At 35.9% G+C, this 21,496-nt stretch overlaps 2 protein-coding genes across 12 annotated transcripts in view; one reads left to right on the top strand and one right to left on the bottom strand.

The window, feature by feature from the left end:
• Positions 1-21,496, bottom strand: part of pcsk6 (proprotein convertase subtilisin/kexin type 6) — an 884,625-nt gene that overhangs the window by 234,498 nt on the left and 628,631 nt on the right. The window lies entirely within an intron of this gene.
• lrrk1 (leucine-rich repeat kinase 1) overlaps positions 1-21,496 on the top strand; it is a 198,839-nt gene that overhangs the window by 21,703 nt on the left and 155,640 nt on the right. For 3 of the 11 annotated variants that reach the window (XR_015495052.1, XR_015495053.1, XM_087260148.1), the window contains exon 1: positions 7,636-7,763. The exons of the other annotated variants lie outside the window; for them this stretch is intronic. The gene's annotated coding sequence lies outside the window, so the exon portion shown is untranslated. Of the gene's footprint in view, positions 1-7,635; positions 7,764-21,496 lie in introns of those variants that run through there. 11 annotated transcript variants of the gene reach the window in all.

Below are 21,496 nucleotides of genomic sequence, written 5' to 3'. Positions count from 1 at the left end.
ACACATTTTTGCAATTTTAACAACAACGACAACATCAACACTTATAATTTCAGGTCTAAAAGGAGGATTTTGCTGCATTAGGTAGGGCAGTGGCTAATATTTATATTGACTGTCATGCCAAACACATTTTTGTTTGTTAGACTAAAGGCTACCATTAATACATAATATAATATATAAAATACATATATACAGTACCGGGCAAAAGTTTGGGGTCAGTAGGATTTTTTAAAGTTTTAAAATAAGTTTATTGTACAGTACAAATTGCAAAATTGTAAAATGTTATTGCACTATAAAATAACTGTTCAAAAGTAGTTCATCATTTAATTTAATCATTTATTCCAGTGATTTAATGATAATTTTTAACTTTATTCGGTCTTCAGAGTCACACGATCCTTCAGAAATCACTCTAATATTAATTATTATTATTATTTTTATTATTATTAATAATGTAATAAAAGCAACAAGGAGTAATAATTTCATTTGAAACTGCATACAGTAAGTAATAAATAGATATTTAATAAATAAGTATTTAAAAACTTTTTTAATATTTAATAAATCCCACCTTGATGCACAGAATAATTTGAATTAAACCATTAAACAAAATTAATCATAAAAAAAAAAATCAACTGACCCCAAACTTTTGACCGGTAGTGTAGATCAGTGGGTGAGTTGAATAAAATAATTTAATGTGCGTGTTGAATATAATAAACGTTTGTTGATGGGTGGTGCTTTTGTTCAAACCTCTTCTTGGTGGGTCACAAATCTTTTTAAATGCATTAAAGGCAACGGCAAATATTAGCCCTACCCTGGAGTTTGTTTACCCTCTGCATATGGTCCCCTTAAAATTGTAAACCATTAAGTAAACTTAAGCATTTTGTGTTGGGACAGCATGAAGGAATTGTGTTGGTCCGACTACCTGGTTAGGGGATTTGTAGTTTCCAGCATGCTTTGCGTAGGATTGAATTAGGAGGGGGAAATATTAAGAATGAAAGCAATCTTAGGTGTTTAAAGTTAATCGACTTGTTAAAATTTAATATTTTAGTTTAAAGATTTCGATCATTTTCACGCATGATACTTTGAGATAACCATTTTGCTAAAGCACCAAATGCAGTTTGTTGCTTTGCTCAGTGAGCAATAACTGTCCTAAAACCAGTCCTGAGATCAGTCTCAATCAACTGTAAAAAAAATAGTCAAAGATGATTCCGTGGATTTACACATTTTTTTTAAGTGGTTGGAAACAATTCATTTGTGCTAAATTTAAACAAACAATTAAGTTGAACATTGCTAAATTTAATTAGTTTAAATTTAACACATAAATTGTTAAAATGCAACAATTTTGCAGCTAGGCATGGGCCGGTATAAGATTCTGACGGTATGAAAACCTTGGATAATGTCACGGTTTGTCATGGTACTGCTCTAAAATATGTTCTTTTTAAATGTCTGAACATTTTTAAACACAATATTTTTTATTTTGAGAGATATTTAAAATATTTTATAGCAGTAAACATGTCAGGCTGAAAAATGACAATGAATCATTGACTTCTGTCTTCGTTTGTTTTAAAAACAGACATTTCTTTACAATTTAAAACACATGTTTGAACATCTTTTCTGCTGGAGATACTGTTGTCTTAAAAAACTAAAAAGTAAATATCTTATACACACCGTAGGAACAGTGTAGCAGATAATTTTACAAACCATGGTATACCTTGAAAACGGTTATTGTCCCATGCCTATTTTGCAGACATTTTTTTTCAGTGTATGTAACTCATGAAATATGCCTAAAAATGTCTCTTTAGGGTAATTTAGGAGAACTTCAAATAAAACTAAGGGATTACTCACATTAAATACAGTTGCCTTGACCTGTGCCTAAGCTCTCCTCTCCTTCTTGGCCTGCACTCGCATTGCATTTTTACCTACCGAACCTGAGCACGCTTGTGATGTGACTGAATGATCAGTTTAACAGGAAGAGAAGCACTCTCACTCAGCACAGTGGAGATTACTTTAGTTGCATCGTTTTGTATTATTTTTATTTTTCATTTGGGATGCAGTGACACGCAGTCAAATATGTTGCCGAACAGATACACCACTTTTGATGCTCATAAATGATCAGGAAAGTCCTCGTGCTGCACGAATTAGGAGGTTTGCTGAAGGTGCAGCGAATGATTTGCGTCTTTAATAAACTATGACAGTTTGTGTTCATTGAAAATTAAAGGTTTAGGACACCCTGGAGAACTTTTTTTTATATTAACAGATGTGTGTGTGTGTTGAGCATCAGTTAAGACAATGTTAGCACCTGTCAGCTTTAATTGTGGGGAAAACTGGACAATTTTGAGCTTTTGTCAGCTAATTTCAACTTCCGGGTTTAAAACGATTTTTGGGGCAGGATCAAAATCGGCGACGTAGCGCAGAACTGCAAGTGCAATGATGACGCGTCGGTTTCTCATTATTATTCATAGCTAAATTTTTTTTTATCCTATGAGAAGAGCCGGCTGCTTAATTATTCATGAGAGCACGTGCTTTCCGAAGACAAGGCATGCCAGTTTCAAGCAGGCTGAGAGACACGGACCCACGGCACGCAGTAACCGTTCATGAAGGCTCGTATGTGTTTGTTTCCATGATCCACGGGATTTGTTGCATGTTTTTTTCCCGCGATCTTGTCAGGGCCGATCATACAGCAAAGCTGTGTGTGTGCTGCTAGCATTTTTGTCAGAGAGCAGTACAAGAATTGAAGAATGGCGGATGTTGTCTTTTATCAGGAGTTCATTCACATTTAGACACATCACCGTGCTGCTGTGTTTGCCTAACTCCTCTATATTACCAGCAGGGCTAATGGTTAAAATAGGCAGGTCAGGAGACCTGCTCCACTGAGTCTGCATTCAGACCTATAATTTAGACCCGGGGATCGAGGGAGAAGTCCTCATTTATAGTGTTTACATGAACACACTTATCTTTATAATGATATAAATTGTGGTTATGTGTATATGAAATTACGAATAACAAATGTAGCAGGGCATTAAATTACTGTTTATTTATTTGCATTTTAACTTTGTGAACTAAACTCATGCGTCTCCTCACGGTTTGTGTCTCATTTTGTGAGCTAACTGTAAACTACAGTTGTTCGCTCCCCTTCTCCCCTGCTGGCCACGCCCACTCCTGCCCTATGCTCGCGGAGCTCCACGCCCATTAATCATGCATCTTTTGAAAAAATTCTGAAGTAGACTTTAACCGAAAGTGGGGGGTGTCATGGCCCTTTAAGAATGATTAATAAATCCATATGAAACAGTCTATTGAAGTCAGGTCTCGTCTTCAGTTTCGGGCTCAGGCGCACTTTGCACTCGCACTACAAGTGTACCTGTAAAAAACATACTCTGGCACACCTCTTCCAACCAGGCCAGGGCCAGCCAACTGAGCTGCACCTGAGCCCGATTCAGAGCACTCGCACTTCTCAAACGAACCGGGAAACAGGCCTAGGCACGGTTCAGATAGCATTGTGTGAGTGCGCCCTAAGAGCCTTTGAAATTTACGACACATAATAGTCATGACATTATCAGACCTTTAAGTTAAATAAAAATACAAATGTATTTAAACTTTTTTTTTTATTTGATAAAATCCTGGTAGCACGGTCGCCTCACAGCAAGAAGGTCGCTGGTTCGAGCCTCAGCAGGGTCAGTTGGCGTTTCTGTGTGGATTTGCATATTCTCCCAGTGGTCGCCTGGGTTTTCATTCGGGTGCTCGGGTTTCCCCCACAGTCCCCCAAAGACGTGGTATAGGTGAATTGCCAAAATATCTGTAGTGTTTGTGTGGTAATGGATGAGTCTGTGGATGTTTCCCAGTGATGGAAGGGCATCCGCTGCTGTGGTGACCCCAGATTAATAAAGGGACTAAGCTGAAAATAAAAAGAATGAATTTGATAAAAACATGTTGGACCAACTCAATTGCATTAAATTGTGTCAATAGTTTTTTTTTAGTTGGTGCTAAACAAATTTATTGGATAGAAATCCTGCGCTCAATTAAATTGAGTTCGTCCAATGAGTGTATTTTTTTAAATGCAACGTTAAATCAGTGCGAAGCAGTGGCGCAGTAGGTAGTGCTGTTGCCTCACAGCAAGAAGATCTCTGGGTTGCTGGTTTGATCCTCAGCTCAGTTGGCGATTCTGTGTGGAGTTTGCATGTTCTCCCTGCATTCGCGTGGGTTTCCTCCGGGTGCTCCGGTTTCCCCCACAGTCCAAAGACATGTGGTACAGGTGAATTGGGTGGGCTAAATTGTCCGTAGTGTACGAGTGTGTGTGAATGTGTTTGTGGATGTTGCCCAGAGATGGGTTGCGGCTGGAAGGGCATCGCTGCGTAAAAATGTGCTGGATAAGTTGGCGGTTTATTGGGCTGTGGCGACCCCAGATAAATAAAGGCAATAAGCAGACAAGAAAATGAATGAATGAATGAATGAGTGTATGTTAAATCAGCCTCAGTGCAGACCCTTTACATGAAGTCTAAAAACAGAGTCAGTTTTCTGTGTAAAAGCACACTGAAGGCAGAAAACTTCCTCATTGTTCACAGATGGCCTGTTGCCAGTGCGTATTGTCTATCAGTTTGTTGACTGTTTTTTTTTTTTTTTTTTTTTTTTTTTTTTGTGTAGTCACAGCAGCTTGAAGGTTAATATTTCCCTCTGCAGACGCCGCACTTTCACTGGGTCATGAGAGAGCTTGATATTGTGGCAATGAGAGGGATATAAAATCAGTATGATAAAGGTTTAGTTTCTTTTTATTTGCGTGTTTCCACCCGCTGAAACCTGAGACCTCTGACATCTGCAGTGCAGTTCTGGTTGGAGGAACTTCACAGTCTGAACGCTGTAAATATAGAAAAATGAACTGAAACTTCTCGACTTCAGATGCTCTGAATGTGAGACTGTATATAAAGGGAGAGTTCATCCAAAAATGAAGATTCGGTCATCCTTTACTCATCCTTATTTTAAACCTTCATGGGTTTCTTTCTTCTGTTGAAGATAATATGAAGAGAAACAAAAACCTGTAACCATTGACTTCCATAGTATTTGTTTTTCCTACAAGAAAAGTCAATGGTAAAGTCTAGATAGGATACAGCTGCGGATGCGCACATCAATATAGCATCATTTTTATGATGCTGTATAACAATAATTAACATTTTTACAGTACTGTGACGGTTGGGTTTAGGTTGGGGTAGACATTAAATAGCATAAATAATTTAAATACAACTACTGTTTTAACATTATTGTGACGGTTGGTCGTTGTAGGGATGGGGTAGGGGTAGATATTATTAAAATATAATCAATAGGAAATTTAATAAAAAAAAGAAACTCATGATGGTTTAAATTCATTTGATTGTGAGTAAATAGTGAGTAAATTTGTATATTGAAACCACAAAAAAATACATTTATTTAATCATACTTTCCAAATTTAAAAAACATTGATGTTTAAAAACAAAATAAAAAAACAAAATGCAAAATGTTAAATAGTATAAAAGCTATTAAATAATAGAGACTTTTATTGAACATTATTAAAATATATTGTGTTTTTATTAAGAGATAGATAGATAGATAGATAGATAGATAGATAGATAGATAGATAGATAGATAGATAGATAGATAGATAGATAGATAGATAGATAGATAGATAGATAGATAGATAGATAGATAGATAGATAGATAGATAGATACATAGATAGATACATAGATAGATACATAGATAGATACATAGATAGATACATAGATAGATAGAATAGTTAATAGATAGATAGATGTTCCGTTAAACAGAAATTAGGGAAATAATTCTGACTTTTAATTTAGAATTAAGACAAAATTATTTTCTTGCATATTTGGATAGGCGACAAGACTTTTGTCAGATGTAAATACACTACCTGACAAAAGTCTTGTTGTCTATCCAAGATTTAGGAACAGTAAATATTAACTTGACTTCTAGTTGATCATTTAGTATAAAAGGTGGCTTATCTGAATGGCAAAGGCCTCTAGGTTACACTTATTTTACCAAAATAAAATATAATCCTGACTTGGTTTTTAATTATTTATTCAGGACAGTAAGCTCTGACTCTGCTAAGACAAAAGTCTTGACACTTAACAGAAATAATGTCCAGTATAGAGTATAAAGTCATGCTGCAGTGGAAACAGAATGAATATTGTGTCTGACTCCATCATGAGCTTGGAGGACTGCATCCATACATCTCTCCAATGACTAAAATCACTGATTAATAAAGTCATCTGGAATGACAAAGAAAGCTTTCTTGCAGGACTCCCAGAGCTCATCAAGATTCTTTGGATTCATCTTCAATGCCTCCTTCATCGTACCCAAGATATGCTCAATAATGTTCATTTCTGGTGACTGGGCTGGACAATCCTGGAGCACCTTGACCTTCTTTGCTTTCAGGAGCTTTGCTGTGGAGGCTGAAGTATGAGAAGGAGCGCTATCCTGCTGGAGAATTTGCCCTCTCCTGTGGTTTGTAATGTAATGGGCAGCACAAATGTCTTGATACCTCAGGCTGTTGATGTTGCCATCCACTCTGCAGATCTCTCGCACGCCCTCATACTGAATGTAACCCCAAACCATGATTTTTCCTTCACCAAACTTGACTGATTTTTGTGAGAATCCTGCGTCCATGCTGTTACCAGTAGGTCTTCTGCAGTATGTGATAATTGGGATGCAGCTCAACAGATGATTCATCAGAAAAATCCACCTTCTGACACTTTTCCAAATGATCAACTTGAAGTCAAGTTACTATGTGTTGCTCTTATAACTAACTAAAAATATGTATTACAATCTCTATTTTTTAATAGTAGTATTATTTTAATATTACAACATAAATATATTAATTAAATGTATAAATATCGTATATTAAATATATTTATAATTAAATGTCATATATTTCATTTAATTAACATTAGAGCTGCACATTAATGGATTTGCTCTTCAGTGTTTGGACTCTCAGTAGGGATTAATAAACCACACTGAACTGAGCTAAACTGAACGTAAACACTGAAAACTGGACTGACACTGTGTCAATTTACTATGATCTATGTGAAGCTGCTTTGACACAGTCTACCTTGTAAAAACGCTATACAAATAAAGGTGAATTGAATTGAATATATTATAATATTTATATATTTTAATAGTTTTGTTAACGGATCAGGAAATGAGTGTTTAATGCATTAAACCATAGTACCCTATGGCCATTCTTATACCTATAATACATAAGGAGATTTCGGGATCGCATTCAGTTGCACTTGGCAGAAAAACAGATGAAGTAAGCAGCATCTGACCAAAGAAAATCTGTCAATATTCCCCTCAGAGCTGAAATCTCATGCTGGAGGTTTCTGGTTTCGCCTCAGCATCAGCAACACGGTTACCCTTGGCAACAGTGAGTCCATGCGGTGTGTGTTATAGATGTTTGAGTCCCATCGCATATCTCTCTCTCTATATATACAGTATGTGTTTGTGTGGGTGTGTTACTCAAAACACACTACAGAAACAGGCCAGTGTGCTAATCTGGCTTAGCGCAGCTTCAGCTAGCTATAAACGCAATCCGAGGTCCAGTGGGAGGGGCAGAGGGTTGGGTTTCACTCTTTAATGTGTTCACGGTGTAAGATAACCTTGCCATTAAGGACAGCACAGAGGGAGGAGACGCTGCATCTCACACACACAGTCAGGCTGAAACTGCATTGTGGATTTGTGGAGGATCGTAATGAGATGATTGTTGGAGAGATCGGTGCAGAATGATAAGGTATGTTCGTGCTGTGGATTCATCGTTTGGGTTTTTTTAAAGCTTTATACGGTGGATTTTGTAGGGTTGAGAAGTGATTTGTATCAGTGAAGCTTTCAGATTCAGTGATTTTTGTGCTTCAAAATCATTGCAGAGATTGTGTTTTGGTCACATTTTTGGCTTCTTAGTCACTCTTATTGTCCTCAGACTTAATTCTAGGAGACAAGTCATGTCTGTTTTGATGTTTAGTCAGTTTCTTATTAATTGATTGTGCTTGTTTTAGTAAATGTTAGTACTACATAGTGTTAAACTTGGTGTATTTATTTACTTGATGTTGCACTTTTTTTTAGATATAAAAATACAATTGTACCCTACATATTTACAATGGAGAAAATGGTGGGAATATTGTGCTATTATATGTTAAACTTGGTGCATTTACTTGCTGTAGCCCTTTTTTTTGTTTTATTTTGAGATATAAAAGTTCAAATACAATTGTATCGTACATAAATACAGTGGAGGAAATGATGGGAAAATGGTGTTATTGTATAGAAAACCTTTTGTAATACAAACTCTGATGAAGCTAGTTCCAGCAGTTCAAGCTGACAGCTGATTCACCCTGCTTCTACTGAACTCTTGGATTTTCTAGTTTACTTGATCCTAAAGACCTGAGGGATCTCTTAGGTTTGCATTCTGTGTACATATCTGTATTGTATTGAGGTCCTAGGCCATTTAGTGATTTATAGACGAGTGATAATACTTTAAAATCTATTCTGAATGTAACTGGGAGCCAGTGTAAAGACCTGAGTACAGGTGTGATGTGCTCTGATTTCCTGGTTCTGGTCAGAATCCTAACTGCAGCGTTTTGAATGAGCTGCAACTGTCTGACTGTCTTTTTGGGAAGGCCAGTGAGGAGGCCGTTACAGTAATCCACTCTGCTGCTGATAAAAGCATGAACAAGTTTCTCTAAGTCTTCACTGGAAACAAAGCATCTGATTCTTGCAATGTTTTAAAGATGATAGTTTGCTGATTTTGTTACTGTTTTGACATGACTACTGAAACTCATAAATTACGATTCTTGACCTTATGTTTTGTTGTTTGACCCTTAGAGCCAAGGTGTGCATTCACCTTGAGAACCTCATCTTTGTTCACAAACGCAGTGACTTCAGTTTTCTTTTTGTGTAACTGAAGAAAGTTTTGGCACATTCAACTGCTCATTTCATCAATGCATTGGCAGAGGGTGTCAATGGGGCAGTAGTCATTAGGCAGTATGGCTAAGTAGATCCGAGTGTCCTCAGCATAGCTGCGGTAGGAGGTTTGGTTCTTTCTCTTTATTTGGCTCAGAGGGAGCATGTAAAGGTTGAACAGGAGAGGTGCCAGAATCGAGCCTTGTGGGGCTCCACATGCCTATGGTCACCTATACTGACACAGTAACCTCTCCCTTCAAGATAAGATCTGAACCATTTGATGACCGTCCCAAACAGTCCCAGAGTTTGTAAATAACAGTGTGTTTTAAACATTACAATCAATTCTTCAGACTTATTAGAGAGATTGTGTTTATAGAAAAGTCTTAGTCACACTTTTTTTCCAGAGTAGGATTGATTGATCTCACACACACACACACACACACACACACACACACACACACACACACACACACACACACACACACACACACACACACACACACACACACACACACACACACACACACACACACTCGGGCTGAAGGCTGATACTGCATTGTGGATTTGAGAAGGACTGTAATGAGATGATTGTTGTAGAGATCAGTGCAGAATGATTAGGTATATTCATGGTGTGGATTGTTTTTTTAAGGCATTTTAAGGTGATTAATGGTGCTTAGAATTGATTTTATCAGTGAAGCTTTCCGATTTAGTGATTTTACTGCTTCAAAATCATTACAGAGATTGTGTTTGTCACATTTTTGTTTTTTGGTCGCTCTTATTGTCCTCAGACATATTTTTAGGAGAGAAGTCATGTCTCTTTTGATGTTTAGTCAGTTTCTTATTAATTGATTGTGCTTGTTATACACTCAAAAAAATGATATGTTGGCGTTAATTAACTTTTTTTTTGTCCACTGGTTCCACGTAACCGAGTTAAGTTACCTTTAAGAAAGAATATTAATTTTAGTGAACTTAAGTTAGTTACATAAAGGTAATATAATGTTGTTTAGTTCAATCAACGTAACATTTATAATTTAGCTTTAATCAATGTAGTTATTTAAGTTCAATTATTCTAAAATTGATATTGTTATGTTTAACCAAATAAAAAAACAGTTTCCGTTTCATTGAGTTTATTCCATAGCATTTTTACAGTTTTACACATTTTCCAGCAATAAAATGATTATCAAAATCCAAATACTGTCTTTATCTGTATCTTCACTTATTACAATAAGTTAAAATATTAATACTATTAAAATAATAGTAATACAAGTATGAAGCAAATTGAAAACAATAAATGATTAACAAAAATATGCTTACAAAAACATCATAAAATACACTTTTTAAAATAATACTTTTCATATATTACAAAAAACATTCAAAAATAATATTCTGCCTTCAAATGATTTATCAAAAATATACTTAGAAAAATCAAGTCTTCTTTTGTAAACTATACTGTACCTTTTTTACACTGAAAAAGCAGATAACACTTCAGTTGTTCAAAGAAAGATTAACATTTTAAAGCAAAGTAACACGATCAGCACTACACTATAAATTAGACCAACCATCACAGAACATGCAATAGCTACACACATTCATCTCTCCGACACTTGCACCATTTATGCACATTTGCACCAGACACTTTCTTACAACCACTCCCTATATCTAAAAAACAAAACATTGTGCATGAAGTCTGCTTCACACAGGTGTGTGGGCTTGACAAACCACATGTAGAAGTATTCTTAATTCTTCATTTTTTTTTGTATAATTAGCACATCTTGGATGTATCGCCTCTTCTTGTTGATTTGCTGAATGTGTCCTCAATTGTAAGTCACTTTAGACAAAAGAGTCTGCTAAATGTTAATGTAACTACTGTAGATTCATAAGGTGGTGTTGCACATCAAGGTTTGCGCTTCATCATGCCCAGCATCCTAAAAAAGTCAGGTAAAAAAATAAAACTTTTACCAACAGATCAAAGGTGAAAGGAGGAATTGGTTTAAGAGGAAAATACAAAATGTTTAAAAAAAATAAAATAAAATAGCTTACCATGTACTCCCTCACTTAGGGGCTTTGAGGATGCATTCACACCTTTTTTTCCACTGGTGATGTTCTAAATGACATGAAATGACAATTAGTAATTTACAAAATAATTAGTAGTTAAAATTACTAGTAATTTTTATTGTACATCATTTTAATGTGTGTATAGGCATCTAAAGGCATAGTACCTGGATGATCCACAGTCTCCTCAGCCAGATATGGGACTTTAGAGGTTGAGCTGTAAACCTGTGAGGGAGAAAATAGATGTGAGTGAGCAAAAATTTAAAATAATAAAATATAATAATATAAATAGCAAATTAAAACGTGTAAGATGACCAAACAAATAAGCTTACATTAAATATGTCATCATGCTAGATGTCATCCTATTTAAGTGTCACAAATGCATTTTTGCAGTTTTTTTTTTTTTTAAGTTAACAGGCTTGAATAATACAATTAAATAATAAATAACACTGTGCTAACACCACATTTTAATTAATATTATGTAAGTTATCAAAACTAGCATTCAAACTCGACAAACTGCTTGATACTCATTTAAAATAAAGACCATCAAATCAAATAAAAAATCAAATCACTTTTATTGTCACATTATCAGCAGCACATGTGCTATGATGAGTGAAAAGCTTAGAATATTCTAACATGACTATTCCTTACTACCAACGTTTGCAACTTTATTCTGGGGGAGTTAATATATACCAAGTATAAAATTTCACAGGAATGCAAAACAATCTATACATTTATCTGTCTATAATGTGGAAAAGACACAGGGAACATGGCAATTTCATAGCAATACTAACGTTATACACAAACACAACATAGTATTACAAGAGAGTACATTTATGATTCAAATGTTGTCACAGCCTCAGTATAAATACATAAAAAGTAAAAAAAAAAATCTCACCTGTGTGTCCACATTGGGGAAAGCTTTGTGCACGTTCTCAATTTGTACTGTAATCTTCATCTTTTGATTCCCATAATATGGCGCCGAGCTGAGAGTGATCGTTGTGGTTTGAATCTTCTTACTTCCTGTGTTGTTTTGAAACTGCGCATGTGCAGATATTACTCCACCTATTGACCAAAATGCAGTACTACAGAAGCAACACAACTCCCTTGCATTCATGTTAATTAAGCAAGCTGTTTAAATGTGAAAACTTACTTTTTATAATTTTTTCCAACACAACACTTTTATTTTTAATACACAAACATAAGCGAATTGTTTAATTTAAACATAGTTACATTCTTTGGACCAACTAAAGCCATAATTCATTTTTTTGAGTGTAGTAGATGTTAGTACTAGATAGTGTTAAACTTGGTGTATTTACTTGGTGTAGCCCTTTTTTTGTTTTCTTTTAAGATATAAACATTTAATTGTACCCTACATATTTACAATGGAGGAAGTGGTGGGAATATTCAATATTGTGTTATTGTATAGAAAACCATGGCATCTCAAAGTACTTTGTATAAACAGGAATAAAAGAAACGAGTATAATAAAAGTAATTAGAAACTTGATTAAAATGTGTTAAAACAGGTTTTAAAAGAATGAAAAAGAAAAGAAAGACACAATAGTGTGCTTATTCAGTAAAGGCGCAGCTTAACAGATGTGTTTTCAGTCTTGATGTGAATGTGCCTGATGTTGGAGCACATCTGATTATTTCTGGAAGCTGATTCCAGCAGCGGAGGGCGCTGATAGTAGCTGAGGGCTGATTCACCCTGCTTTGACTGAACTCTTGAAATTTCTAATTTACTTGATCCTAATGATCTGATGAATGATCTGTTAGGGTTTGTATTCTGTGTACATATCTGTATTGTATTGAGGTCCTAGGCCATTTAGTGATTTGTAAACAAGTGATAATACTTTGAAATATACTCTGAATGTAACTGGGAGCCAGTGTAAAGACCTGAGGACAGGTGTGATGTGCTCTGATTTCCTGGTTTTTCTGCTGATAAAACAGGGTGTCCGCAGGGTCTTACAGTAATAAAAGTTGGTAAATCAATCTAGAGAAATTTAAGGCCCTTAAAAAGCCTTAAATGCTTAAATATTTTGCAAGGTATTAAAACTTATTTCTTTTTTGATAATGCAATGTATGCATTCTGTGAATATCATGATATGAAATCAATAAAATCCTGCTAGATTTGACTTCACACTGCTTTGTTTACTGCAGTAATTAAGGAAACATTGTGATTTAATAGATTTTCGTTTAGTATTTGAATAATGTTTTAGTTTTGGATGAGTTTCTTACATTAATATTGAGTAAATATACTGTTAAAATCTCGCCAGTGTTTCTGGTTGAAACCTAAAGTGGTATTAAGGTCTTAATGTATGGAATAAGTCCTAAAGTCTTAAAATGTATTGAATTTCACTCTCTGATTCCTGTATATACTTTGTAAAAGCATGAACAAGTTTCTCTAAGTCCTCGCTGGAAACAAAACAAAGCGATCAGCTGTCCATTGGATCTCATTGCTGTCATGATGGCAAGCAGCTGCTTTGTTTTTTGTTTATTTATTTAAAAGCGCATTAAAGCTGAAATACAACCTGAAAGACAATACAACACTTACTATCACAATCATCAGCACGTTAAATAGTTTATTTTACACTTAAAATATGCTGTTTTTCTATTGGAGTTTGCATTCCAAAATGGCCGCTACACCATCTAGTGTCTGTTTCCCAAATTGCACTAGAGTGTCGCCTCTTAGTGATTCTATACTCTTTGCTATAACCAAAGACTCTAGAATACAAGACGTGTCACTTGTATACTTTTGAATAGGGAAAAATGTAACTGTCATTGAAGCCGTGCCTTTTAGTACAGGAGCCAATCAGCGATTGCTCTATGGCGAATAAAGCCTGCCTTCTTGTACAGGAGCCAATCAGCAATCGTTGTACAATGACAAATCTCAAAGGGGGGGGGGCTCTGACCAGACGTGAGTTTCTGCAGATTTTGTGTGATACGAACATTTAGTAATTAAACTAAAGAGACAGTTGTTGTGTAATTTTATTAATTATTCGTAATACGAAATGTATTTGTAAACTTGGCTAGTAGTTTTGGAGAGTTTGATGTTTCCCCATTCAAACAGAATGCCCGAGCATACTGCCCAAGAGGCGTTTCAAAGAATCCCGCCAAGTGAAATGACTTGCCTTAAAGAGACTTTGCTATTACATCATTAGATGTTTATATTTTGTTGTTTTTAGGTTGCATTGGAAAATAACCAAAATCCAACATGTGTCTGACATTGGAGACTCATGTCAGCCTGACATTGGGTTCTGACATCAATTAGGGTTGAGCGATGTTGGCCAATTTGGCATCATACGATGTCTAATGTGAAACATCGCGATGGACGGAGGGTGGTGGTGGTTGTTAAATATCAATTAATTCATAATGAATTAATTAATTGTAGCCTACCGTTTTCACTACCTGACCCACATGGTCTTTGCTTCACCCATAACCCAACCATAAATAATTAGTTACAAACAAATGACCACCTGTCAATCACTTTTTTTTCCCGCCGGACTCTGGCATAAATAGGCAGTGATCTGTGTTGGCTTCCCACAGCTAGTGGAAGAGACGAGAGATTGTTTGGAGTTCACTGTAGTGCTTACATTTTCACTGTTTTCACTGCAAAATCCTCACTGCGTGCAAGGATTTAGGAGATATTTATGCAGAATGCCAATATAAACGCGTATAAATGCCAAACGCAGCGCTCAGGAACAGATTAAAACAGTTGTTATGTAAACTTGCTGAAGTAAAACAGCCTGCAGAGCTTGCCCGGCCTTTGTGCTCTTCTTATTGGCTCACTGCTCTAGAACTGAACGCGAATGATTGGTTAATCTCAGCTGTCAATCACTCAGTCTATACCTTCTGCCTTCAGATGACAGAAGCTACAATCGCAAAAATAGGAAGCGCTGAAGATGAGAGAATGAAATTAACACTGACAGATTTACCCACAGTTACTAATAATGGCACATCTTATTAGTGATCATGTGCTGAATGTTAATCCACCATTTACACTTTTCCAAGAGTGGATAAAAGACTTCAAGTCCGCTATGAAAATAACTAAAGCCATTCACTGTAAAGTGTGTAGGACAGGGTTTGCAGGTAACAGCGTTTGGCACTGAATCTACACATATGTATAATGTAACATTTAACACAGCTCATGAAAAGATTGTTATTGCTATTAAGATGACATGTAAATAATAAGTTAAATGTCAATGTAAATGTGGGGGGCGGGGCGATGGATCGCGATGCCGGCTCAGCATCGTGAAGTTTGTCGGCCATCTGTGATGGACGATGGCATCGTCTATCGGCACAATCCTAACATCAACCCAATTTTCATTTTTCATATTTATGTTCATTTTTTATGTATTTTTTTGGGCTACAATGTCAAATCTGACGTCATATTGATATCCTGTGCCTGCTGGGTTTGCTATGACATTATAAAGTGAGAAATATGACACGTGTAGATATCTGGCTATACCTTAAAATGTTTAAAAAAAATAGTGTTATATTTTATTATATTTATATAAATTTACAGAATTTGTATTGTTTTGTGATGTACAGTTGAAGTCAGAATCATTAGCCCCCCCTGATTTTTTTAGCCCCCTGTTTATTTTTTTCCCCCAATTTCTGTTAAATGTAGAGCCGATGTCATAACACATTTCTAAGCATAATAGTTTTAATAACTCATCTCTAATAACTGATTTGTTTTCTCTTTTCCATGATGACAGTAAATAATATTTGACTAGATATTTTTTAAGATACTTCTATACAGCTTAAAGTAAGATTTAAAAGCTTAACTAGGTTAATTAAGTTAACTTGACAGTTTAGGGTAATTAGGCAAGCTATTGTATAACGATGGTTTGTTCTGTAGACCAGTGGTCCCCAACCACCGGGCCGCGGACCGGTACCAGTCCGTGGAACAATTGGTACCGGGCCACATAAGAAATCATAAATTATTTCTGTAGAAAATATTCCCCCCGCGACTTGGTTTCTTCCACTCACCCCCGCCATCTCACGTGAAATGGACTATGCCAAAATCCACCACAGAGCGGGAACAATGTAGTGGTTGTTGATAGTTTAAAGTTATAAAACAGGTATTATAGAGTCCAAATCAGCAGAGCATTTAAGGACTGTGCATATATGTGCCAAACATAATCAGACCGCGATAGTGCGCATTCGCTAGTTGCACTGAGTTGTTCATGATTAACCTGGATGCGCGAACACCGGTCCATTGTAAAATTGACAACCGTTGACCGGTCCACGGTGATAAAAAGGTTGGGGACCACTGCTGTAGACTATCGGAAAAAAATATGGCTTAAAAGGGCTAATAATTTTATCCCTAAAATGGTTGTTAAAAAATTTTAAACTGCTTTTATTCTAGCTGAAATAAAACAAATAAGAATTTCTCCAGAAGAAAAAATATTATCAGACATACTGTGAAAATTTCCTTGCTTTGCTAAACTTTATTTGGAGAAAAAACAAATTAATTCAATGGGGGGCTAATAATTCTGACTTCAACTGTATATATCATTATCATGAAATAAGATGACTTATATCGTGATGAGATTTTTGTCATATCTAATTTCCACAAAACTGTAACGCATTAAATGTAATAGTTACCCTACACACAAAGAAGCAGCTCTCAAATCTCAGCTCTTGACAAAATCACTTAAGCATCCCTTAACATGTAAATGAGCAGCGTTTACACTTACTCAAGACTTGCTGATTAAATCATCTGAATGTTTTATGCTTTTCCTCACATTTTTCCCAAAGTTAAAATCTGTAACATCACATTGTAATTTCCTTTAACTGTAGAAATGAACTATAGTTTTAATTGAATTTACAGCATCTTGCATCTCAGGAAACAATAAAACAGATGACAACACAAAAATATGATGTTATGGTGTGCCATTTTGCATATTATTAAAAATGAAACTTTATTCAACCAATAATATAAGAGTAAAATAGGATTCTGAGGGGGAATAAATGCAACACTTTTACCTTCAGTTATAATTCAAAAAGTCCAGTCCTGAAAAAAATCGGGTATATTTTGACACCTATACTGTAAAAATGTCGATCACTTAAATTAAGTTGAAGCAATTTAACTTTACAAGTCATTTTAACTTGCATCAATTAGCTGACTTAAAAGCTAAATTTTGTTTAACTTAAAATAAATACATTTAAATCCTCATTAACTCTTTAAATTAAGTTTTAAGTTTAATGTAAAAACATAAGTTTTTATCATGTATAATGGAATCAAGCTGTTTAAGTTTGACAAGTACATCAAAAAGCACAAATGTATTTTATTGCAATATTTAAATTACATATATTTTTAAAGAAAAGTTACAATTAGATTGGTCAGAATCAATGGTTGTATGTACAATGACACTTTCCTTAATTGTATGCGTGTAGAGTAAACCTCTAAATTGTACATTTATGTCAAATTTGAATGGAAAAACCAAACAAAACCTGTGAAAACACAAACTAAACTACTAAATTAATCACAAGCAATCGAGCCAAATGAGTTAAACTGGGGACAATAAGAGTAACTAACCAACATAAAATACGTGTTCCTTGTATATATTCGGAGAATTGAATGACTTGATTTGAAATAAAATAGAGCCATTTTTTGGGTGGTGGGGTTATTCGTTTACATACAAATATATCCAATTGAAAGAATTGCGTGTTAGGTTCATTGGGCATCCCGCGGGTGCAACCAACAAGAGTTGTCCATTGTAGTTGAACTTTTTGAGCGTGATGTGCAGCTCGGTGTTTAATTAAAGAACCTCGAGATGAAACTAAACAGCACATTCTCTCCGCCTCCTCATTCATAAACAGCGGGACGCGCTGCTGAGAGACTGCTTTACTCTCCGTCATCTTAGCTGTCGTATTTGGGTCTAAAGAATATATTAAAGTAGAGTGTTCTTTTAACAGTCCCGATATGTTTAATCTTTTTCTTTTGCAAAACTCCTGTCGTTTCTCTTCTGCAATTTACATATTTTTAAATCTGCTTGATTCTTTTTAAACCAAAAGCTGCGGCCGTCATATGTTTTTTCCATAAGATACACCTTTGTGAATGTTTTATTTATTTATTTTTTTGTACATTTTGCCATTAGTTTGGCAGGTCAGCCACTTTTGTTTTGCAATAAAATACCTGCACATTTTCTAAACCGCTACTCTTGTTTGCATAACACTTAGAATTTTGCTCATTATACATTAATTACCTTTTTTTTTTTATTCTAAATTCACAAACATTTTAAAAAAAAATTGTGGCTAAGAAATAGCTATTAACTTTTTTTTTTTTTTTTTGGTGGGGCCAGTGAAAATATTTGCAGGGCAAGTAAAAATCTGAACCACTGGTCTAATCAAGCCAGTAGAAAAAATCCTTAGCGTTAAACCCATAGACTGTAAAATATATCGACGTAGTATCCGTGACGTCACCCATAGGTTTCTAAAGAGCGCAAAAAGCCACAAGTAGGCGCGGCCAACCGTCGCCATTTTGTTCGCGCGTCATCACACCCACGGCGGGATACCAAACAAGGGCAAAGAGGCGGAGAGTGAGCGGAGCTACAGACACCTGCTGGCATTTAGCTTGGACCTGGTTCAGACACACTTTACTTTGGGAGAACGCTTAATACTTTATCACCTGCGACTCGTTTGTGTTCTGACCACTTGTGCTTGGTTGTACACTATATCAATAAAGTGTTTAGACTTTTAAAAACACTGCTGTAATACATTGAGCCACTAAACATTGTTCTTATGACGTTTTTTAACAGGAGGAAAACGCGAATTACTTCCAAACACTTCAGATATAGTCTGTGTTAGATAATGTAAGACTATTGATGAAATCCAGCATAACACTGTATGACAACGCTTCAGATGACTGATCTAGAGCCTGCAGCTAATCAATCTGACAGATTCTGGAGTGCATTACAGCTCTAAATAAAAATATAAATGATAAATGATCTTAAATAAAACAAATACATGTATAGAGATGGTGTATAAGTATATAACTTTACTCACTTGGGAAACGGAGGCCACGTGAATGGTTTGTGAGCACAATTAAGTACACTCAGCATGCCATGCCATCTAATAATTGTAGGAAACAAGTCCAAAAGGCAGTTGACTGTGTAAAGCCCCATAAAACAACACAGAAATATGATAAATATGCCGAGTTCAGTGGCTAATCTGCAGGATTCAGCTGAGGTGACGTGACGGCGACCAACGAGACCCAGCTGTCACTCAAGTGGCCACACCCTTAATTATGCAAACTTAATATAAAGGAAACGGATGAGTTATAAAAAAATTCACCCCCCTCACAGTTGTCATGATGGGTAATATTAGCTGTATTAACCAAAATCTTTTTTTGTAGCAGGCGGCAAACACCTTTTTTTCTGCTGTAAAGTTGGCCATTCTAACAGTGGGCTCAATTGAAATTTGCTCTGTTTTGGAGCCAGGAGCGGCCAGGACTAGCGGAATTTCGGATGAATTGCAGTTTTAATTACTTCCGTATTGGCTTCCTGAGGGAGAGCGGGAGGTTGCCGTTTGGTTAAACCCTGTGACACAAAGGCATTTATAGCTCCGCCCTCTTTTGAAAAGACCACTATCTCATTTGCATTTAAAGTGACAGTCAACAAAATGGCACTATTTGGATCACAGCCTAAAAGGGTCAGTTTCAGAGAGTTATAAAACATTATTTGGGTAATAATTTGAGCTGAAACTGATCCTACACACTCTAGGGACATCAGAGACTTATTTCGCATAATAAGGTGCATAATAGGTCCCCTTTAAATTAGGTCCCCTTTAAATTAAATTAAATAAAGTGAATTTGCAGTACACAGTTTTCCCCGCGGTCTTATTTATTTATTTTTTATGTCTGTTTTTAGCAATGCAGTTTGATTAGTTTTTGTTTGAGGAGACACACTGTGCTGCCTTGTTCATTTTCATTTAGACCTTGTGATTTTAAGCGAAACAATCAATTTGTTTTTGTGGCAATCCAACAAAGCTGAATTGCATATTTGCATATCTTTCTTCTATGTTATGAGCCTCATAAATGTCTGTTCTTGGAGGTTGACTGGGGCTGTATTGATGCAGTCTGGATGTCATCTAATGGTTACCTTCCCTTAGGCTTTCTCCAGCCGCTTATCAGAAAAAAAAAACCCTTCTCAATTATTCATGCGAGCCTCTTCGATTAAAAGCACACCGCCATACCAGCACTTACCCGCAGCTCCGGCTCCTTTACTCTGATGTTAATGGAGCGGCGTCTGCTGATGGCCACGTTTGCCAGGGAAATGTTAAAGGTCTGGATGCAGTAATGTGAATAATAGGAGGGAGTGATTGATTTGACCCTCACTAGCCTCTGGGATTGATATCATAACACTCCCACTGGCCGCTTATTTATTAGAGCAATGTGCTTTTTACATATTAATATGCATTATTAAAGGTGGAGTTTACTCCAAAAAGGAAAGTTTGGTTTACTCATCCTTTGACATTTTACTTCTGGCAAAATAAAAGACTCCAGTGCTTGCTTTTTCAGTTTATTTTGAACAGGAAGAGGTGTTTTGTCACAATCAGCTATAGAAATGAAGATATTCTTGTGATGCAAAAATACAAAATAAGCACGATGAAAATGAAAACTTTGTCATTAGGAAACTTTGTATTAAACTTTTAATGATTAAGCCTAGCTCTAACAATGCACCAATCCCGATACTTGGGTCGGATATCGGTTTGATACCGCATATTTTTGCTGGATCGGGTATTGGTCAGCTGGTACTGATTCAAATCCGATCTTGCGCTATATTCGGTATAATTTATAAGCCACAAAAGCCACGAAGGTAGCCTATTATAAGGCACTGGAAAGTTGTCATCTAGGCTACTACATCCCAAATGTTCTGAAGCCGTTCTGAACCACTTAAACTCTGCGGACCCGGTACCTTTCGCTTTCAGATTTTAAGGGCTAGCGTTGCACCAGACCCCTGTAAGTGGTTTCGTTTGAAAGTGTAGAATCTATATTTTATGCACATATGCATCACTTTGGTTTTTATTCTACTGTATAAAAGTTATTTACACTTAAATACACAGTATTTTGGATACCCGAGCTAGGTGTTTTACATTGGTTCATTTTCATATTTTTTCATATGACACATGTACAAGTTATAGCTCAAATGAAAGCTCTTGCCGGTGCTCATACGGTACTAGCATTCTTTTTACTGAATTATATTCATATGCCAAACAGTTGTTGAATGAATTGTGATGTTTCCATGGCGCAGAAATGTAAACAATACATTCATGATCACTAAGCAGCCCCAGATAGCACAGACAGCTGTCATCTCTTACCTTATGCTGTGCGCTTCAGGGCCATTTCTCCTCTGTTTTTGAGGTGATGTGCATAAGTAATCCTTTTATATGTCTGATGTGTTCCAAACACAGTGAATTATGTTTGATCAAACAAAAGAATAGTGAAATATGAAAACAATGATCACTCCCTGTGGCTTGTACAGCCCCTCTCATCAGTTGGAATACAATAAC

The sequence above is a fragment of the Danio rerio genome, chromosome 7 (genome assembly GCF_052040795.2).
Source record: "Danio rerio strain M-AB ecotype USA chromosome 7, GRCz13ab, whole genome shotgun sequence".
Taxonomy (NCBI): Eukaryota; Metazoa; Chordata; class Actinopteri; order Cypriniformes; family Danionidae; genus Danio; species Danio rerio.
Note: the sequence above shows the minus strand (reverse complement) of the source record. Positions and strands in the feature narration are given on the sequence as shown.